The 5,885-nt window shown below is 45.2% G+C and overlaps 1 pseudogene; it reads right to left on the bottom strand.

Annotated features, from left to right (window-relative positions):
• Window positions 1-4,066: 4,066 nt before the first annotated feature.
• LOC103263867 lies at window positions 4,067-4,819 on the bottom strand (annotated as a pseudogene).
• Between the last annotated feature and the right edge of the window lie 1,066 nt (window positions 4,820-5,885).

Raw genomic sequence — 5,885 nt, forward strand, 5'->3', positions numbered from 1 at the left:
AAACAAATGGCTGTTTCAAGGAATGACCCCAAACAGAGGGAGAAGGGAGTTCCTGACTGTATACACCAAAACAACTTACCTGCTCCTGGAGCCTATTGACTCCTCCAAATACAATTTCCTTGCATCATCGAACTGTTGTAGGCAGTTGATGCCATGAGGGTGAATGAAGGGAGAATCCCTGAGACAAAGGAATCCTCAGCAGTTGCTGGGATGTCCCTAAAATCCTGGCTGTGGGGTCAGCTAGCCATGAGCAATTAGTATTCACAGATAGTTGTTTCCTTCCCTGGTAGCATGAGTGGGTAAGCCCCGGCACGTTGCCATGGCCAACTGCTCCATCCATTGAAAACTGGGAGGGTAGACCCTGTGAGGAGGATAGCCCCATGTTGGGCACAAAATTTGGAAACAAATTCAAGTTCAGCTGCTTATTGCTCAGAAGTCAAATTCAAGAAACAAAGGTTGGTATAAGGAAGACATTTATTCAAGAGCTGGCAACTGAAGAGATGGCAGACTAACATCTCAAAGACCATCTCAAGTCAGTACAGATTTCAGGCTCTTTTTATGTTAAGGGCAGGGAATGGGGGTGGTTAGGAAGCTTCTTTGTCCTTAATCAGGTCACAATGTTCCTTTAGATCTTTAACAAAACATAATTAGCATATATACTCCCTTTCCTACTAGAGTTAGTCTTGACAACTGCATATTGTTGTTTCTGTGTTATCTTTGCAATGTTTTAAAATTATTCTAGCCACTGAGTGCAGTGGCTCAAGCCTGTAATCCCAGCACTTTGGGAGGCCAAGGTTAGAGGATTGCCTGAGTTCACAGGTTCAAGACCAGCCTGGGCAATGTGGCAAGACCTCATCTCTACAATAAATCAAAAAATTAGCCAGGCATGGTGGCACATGCCTGCAGTCCCAGTTACTTGGAATGCTGAGGTGGAAGGATCACCTGAGCCCAGCAGGTCGAGGCTGCAGTGGCTGTGAGCATGCCACTGAACTCCAACCTCGGTGACAGAGTAAGAGACTCCAATTCAAAAAAAAAAATTATTCTAGCCTAAGTACAAGCATGAACAGAGGTCAGACACCCCCCTCCAGTCTAAAATGAAGTTAGTTATGTTAGTTTTGCTGTTTCAGTAGGGCCACCCCAGATACCCCTGCATGAGAAAAACCTCTATAAGATGCACACATGCAGAGGCAGAGGAGTATGTAAGGGCAGAGACAAGGAGAGAGAGAAGAGGAAAACTAGGTTAAGCATATTCAGATTAGTCTTCCCAAGCATATTCAGATTAGTTTAGGCAAGTCACCCTAAATCTCCCAGGGCAGAGTGACCAATGGAGCAGATCGAGATCAAAAGCATGCTATGAACTGAACTCCCTCTACGTGGAAGAAAATGTCAGGAAGATTTGTTTCCTCAGTATTGACCATTTCTTTTTTGAGCTATTGGGTTCTTGTTTACAGGGAATGTAATAACTTGTTGGTTGACTGATGGGTTTGCCTTTTTATTTGGCTGCTCTTGGTGCCATTGAGGGATCAACTGAATTCTTTCAAGTAGTTGTAGCTAAGATAAGAGAGACACTATCACTGTGTGGGTGACTGAAGGGTTTCACTTTTAAATCATCTCCTGTTGGGAGCACTGCTGACATATGGACAGATTCAGTCATGAGCATACATAACAAATGTTTCATTTTGTTCCCCAACTCGTTCTTTTTTGTTTGGGAGAAAAAGCTAAACGTGCAACCGATTGTGGTTGGTACTGGGGAATGGACATATATACCTACCTAAGGGCCAAGTATTTGCAGAGATTTCAACGAGTACTTCTTGGTTAGAGTAAAGAATATGAATATGGCAAAGAAAGTGCAGTGGCAATCTTATCAAGCAAGACAAAGAGACATCTTGAAGTCTGAGACAATCTGTCATTAAACCTAAGATCATACTTTTGCCCAAGCCTAGTCCTCAGCATTGTAATGTTTCAGAAGGACCACTGTTTTAGAGGACAAAAGACCTGTGGTTGAATCTTGGCTCTGACATGAACTTGCTGTGTAACATTGGGAAAGTCTTATGAGCCTTAGTTTTCATAACTGTAAAATGGGAAGGGTAGAACCAGGTGATCTATTTTTTCAGCTCTGATATTCTAGGATTCCCCGTTCTAATAGAGAAGTCCTCTAATGTGTCCTGGTGATAGTGGAGGTGAACCCACGCTGCTCCCTGTAGAACGCAATGTTGTGCCAACATTTCACCCTGATATTCTCATGAGGCACAAGCTCCCCCAGTGTATAGTACCTTCTTATACACGCACCATAAAACATTACAACCAAGAACACATATACAATTGAAAAGGAAAATGTTTGTGTAAGCCTAATTGGCTTTTTCACATTTTCCAATTAATATATATTTGCTATTTAGTCCTCATATCCATTGCTATCAATGTTGCATAGCACATCCCAGTAGGTGTAATTATGACTGAAAGAGTGTTCTGGAAGGAGGTGAAGCTTTAGATATTTGGTCTGTCCTATCATGGGCATCAAAATATTGACAATGAGGACCAGATGGTTTCCACTCAGTGCGGGATTCTGCCTATGATTGAACCTGTACTCTGAAATGAGTACTGTATGTAGTTTACTATACTGTTGACTTAAGCATAAAACTATACCACAAAAGTTAAAGGAAACACTAATAGCAATTTACTCTGACCAAGAACTACTGAGAATCCATAGCGCTAATGAAGAAAATAGTCATTTATCTGGACTCAGCTGTACTCCTATTCTCTCATACAGTCTGCTTCAACAAAACCCAGCCTCTTTTTGCACATGAGTCTGTAGGATGTCATTTCCTCACATGAAAGCCCCTATTTGGGCTTGCGAAAAATCTCTCTCTCTTCTCATTCGCTTATTCAGTGTCTGGCTAAGTGCTGAGGCTTATCACAGGTTGCTAAGGGAGATTTACTTTCCTACTACAGGCGCTGCAAAGTGCCAGCTTCCTGCTCAGTTCTCTCTCCTGGCAATGCTTTTCCTTTCTGCCTGATTGGGACACACTGCAGTTCCGTCCATTCTTGCTCTGGTCCTTGTGTGATTTCAGAGAGGAACTGAAGTTAAGCTCCTTTGGCAGGAAGCATCACTTCATGTGGGCTTCCAAGTTAAAGATGAATCCTTCCCATTAGACAAGGACATGGGCACCGTTGCCACTCCCTGGTTGGAGTAGTGAGTGGTTTTCTTATACAATCTTTTCTTTCTTTCTTTCTTTCTTTTTTTGAGTTGGAGTCTCACTCTGTCGCCCAGGCTGGAGTGCAGTGGCACGCTTATGGCCACCCCAGCATCGACGTGCTGAGCTCTGGCAATCCTTCTGCCTCAGCTTTCCAAGTAGCCGGAGCTAGAGGCGCATGCTACCACACCTGGCTAATTTTTTTTATTTATTGTAAAGGCAGGGTCTCGCCATGTTGCCCAGGCTGGTCGCAAACCCACGGGCTCAGGTAATCCACTCACCTCGGCCTCCCAAAGTGCTGGGATTACAGGCTTGAGACACCGCGCCTAGCCTGCAATCTTTTCAAGTCCCTTCCCCACAACCCATATTGCTGATACATGAATACTTGTTAAGAAATAAGTAGTACCCAACCTAAAAAATAAGAATTTATAAAAGAACTTTTTTTGTTGCTTTTTCGGTTGGAGTCTCACTCTATAACTGAGGCTGGGGAGCAATGGCATGCTCACTATAGCCTCGACTTGCTGGGCTCAGGCAATCCTTCTGCTTCAGCGTTCCAAGTAGCTGAAACTACAGGCACAGGCCACCAAGCCCAGCTAATTTTTTGATTTATTGTGGAGACGAGGTCTCGCCATGTTGTCCAGGCTGGTCTTGAACCCCTGGGCTCAGACAATCCTCTTGCCTCCACCTCCCAAAGTTCTGATATTCAGGAGTAAGCCACTGCACCCAGTATGTGAAGACCAGGTTGTAGCTATCTGCCCAACCGAATGAAATCAATTTAAGTTGATATAATTTAATTTAAAATATTTATTGAGTTTCTATTCTGTACTAAGTGCTGTCATTGGTATCCTGAGAGCTGAATTAGTTGGATCTAAGGATCAAGAGCCCCCAGAATGCCCTAGGTCCTGGGGACATGTGATCTTGGTGATGGTTGCTTTGACATCCTTGCTCCTCCGCATGTAGATGAAAGGGTTGAGAACAGGCATGAAAATGGTGAACACCACATTGCCCATGATGTGGAAGTCGAGGGGCAGATCAGCCCTATAGGCCATGCAGGCTATGTCAATGAATGAGTAATAGGTGGCCACCACCAGAAGGTGGGAGCTGCTGGTGGAGAAATCTTTGGAGCACCCTTCTCGGGAGTTGACCAGGATGTGAGCATAGAAGAGAAGCACCAGGAGAAAGGAGAGGAGGATACCATCATGGCAATACAGAAGCCCATGAAGGTCTGGGGGTGGTGTCGGAGCAGAAGGCCTGGACCAGAGCCAAGTGATCACAAGCAGTGGGCCACAGGACCAAATACCAACTGGGAGGACTGCACCATTTCTAGAAGAAAAACTGAGGAAGTGATCCCCAAGCAAGAATAGGGACAGCATCTCGGGGACAGTGGTCGTGGTGAAAAGGCTGTCCAAGGTGGAGAGGTTAATTAGGAAGAAGTACAAGGGCTTGTGGAGACTGGGCTCTGCCACCACAGCCACCAGGATCAGGGTGTTACCCACCAGGATGGGCAGGTAGAATGAGAAGAAAGTCAAGAAGACAGAAAGGAAGAGGGACTCTGGCAGAGAAGGGATGCCCACCAGGTAGAAGATGGATGAGGAGCCCTTTGATCTGTTACAGGCTGTGTCTTCCATAGTGGGACAGAGTTGGATGTCTTCAAACACTGACTGGGAATGTCAAGACACATCTGGGAATGAGAGATATCAGAGAAACATGAATTAGAACATGAATCTTTTCCTTCCCAACCATAGGTCTCAATGTCAACACTTTGTGCCAGGAATTAAATTACACGATTTAAAAGCCTGGAATGGTGAAGTGTCTAACAACAATGGCCAGAAGAGCTGGTCCTGTTTCGGAAGGAAGAGAGGTTGACATAAACTGCTAAAGGGCTGTCTCAGGGAAGGAACAACACTTACAAAGAACTGGGGCAAATTTTAGCAGCTTCAGAGTCCCAGAGTCCAGCCCACATAAGGAAGAAGTTTCTTAGAGTCTGAACTACCCCATAATGCAAAAGCAGATTTGAAAATGAGTGAGCTCCCTGTAGCTGCATGAACAAAGGTCCTGGCAGCCAGGCTCTACATCCTGAGCATAAATGTCATATACCTGGCAGAACCTGGCTCCTAATAAATGTTCAATAAATATTTTGAATGAATGAATGGGTTAACGTGATGGACCTGTCAGCGGGAATTTTTGTTTTCTTTTACCTTAGTATCTAAATGACTACAAATAGCATTTCCCTGAAAGGTACTGCAATTCTGAGAGGTTGTTCCCACCACTGACTGCGACCAGAGGAGGCTGGAGGTACAAGGTTTGCTGGGCATTCACTGGACGTCAGAGCCAGAGGGTCCTTAAACGCATGCAGTGTAGTCCAATGCCCATTTTGAGAAAAGCTCAGAGAAGGGAGAGACTTGGTCAAGGTTCCACAGAGAGTCAGTGGCAGAAGCCAGATGCCTGCTCCCTGCCCAGGGCTCCTAAGGGTCTGCCATGGAAAGTCCCTGAAGCTTGCCTATCTGGCAGCCCAGACGATTCTGGAAGTTATTCCAATACGCATCTGCTTCCCTCACCAGCCTTAGGGTTCCTTGGAGTCAGGAATTTGCTCTGACCACTCTCCTACAAAACCAGCGTGTCAGTAGGGCCTGGGCCACTGGCTTCCCAGTTTTCTGCAGTCAGAGACTGGACTGTGACAACCTTGGGGCGTTC

Source organism: Carlito syrichta, unplaced genomic scaffold (genome assembly GCF_000164805.1).
Source record: "Carlito syrichta isolate Samal-C Ts95f unplaced genomic scaffold, Tarsius_syrichta-2.0.1 Scaffold305304, whole genome shotgun sequence".
NCBI classification, from domain to species: Eukaryota; Metazoa; Chordata; class Mammalia; order Primates; family Tarsiidae; genus Carlito; species Carlito syrichta.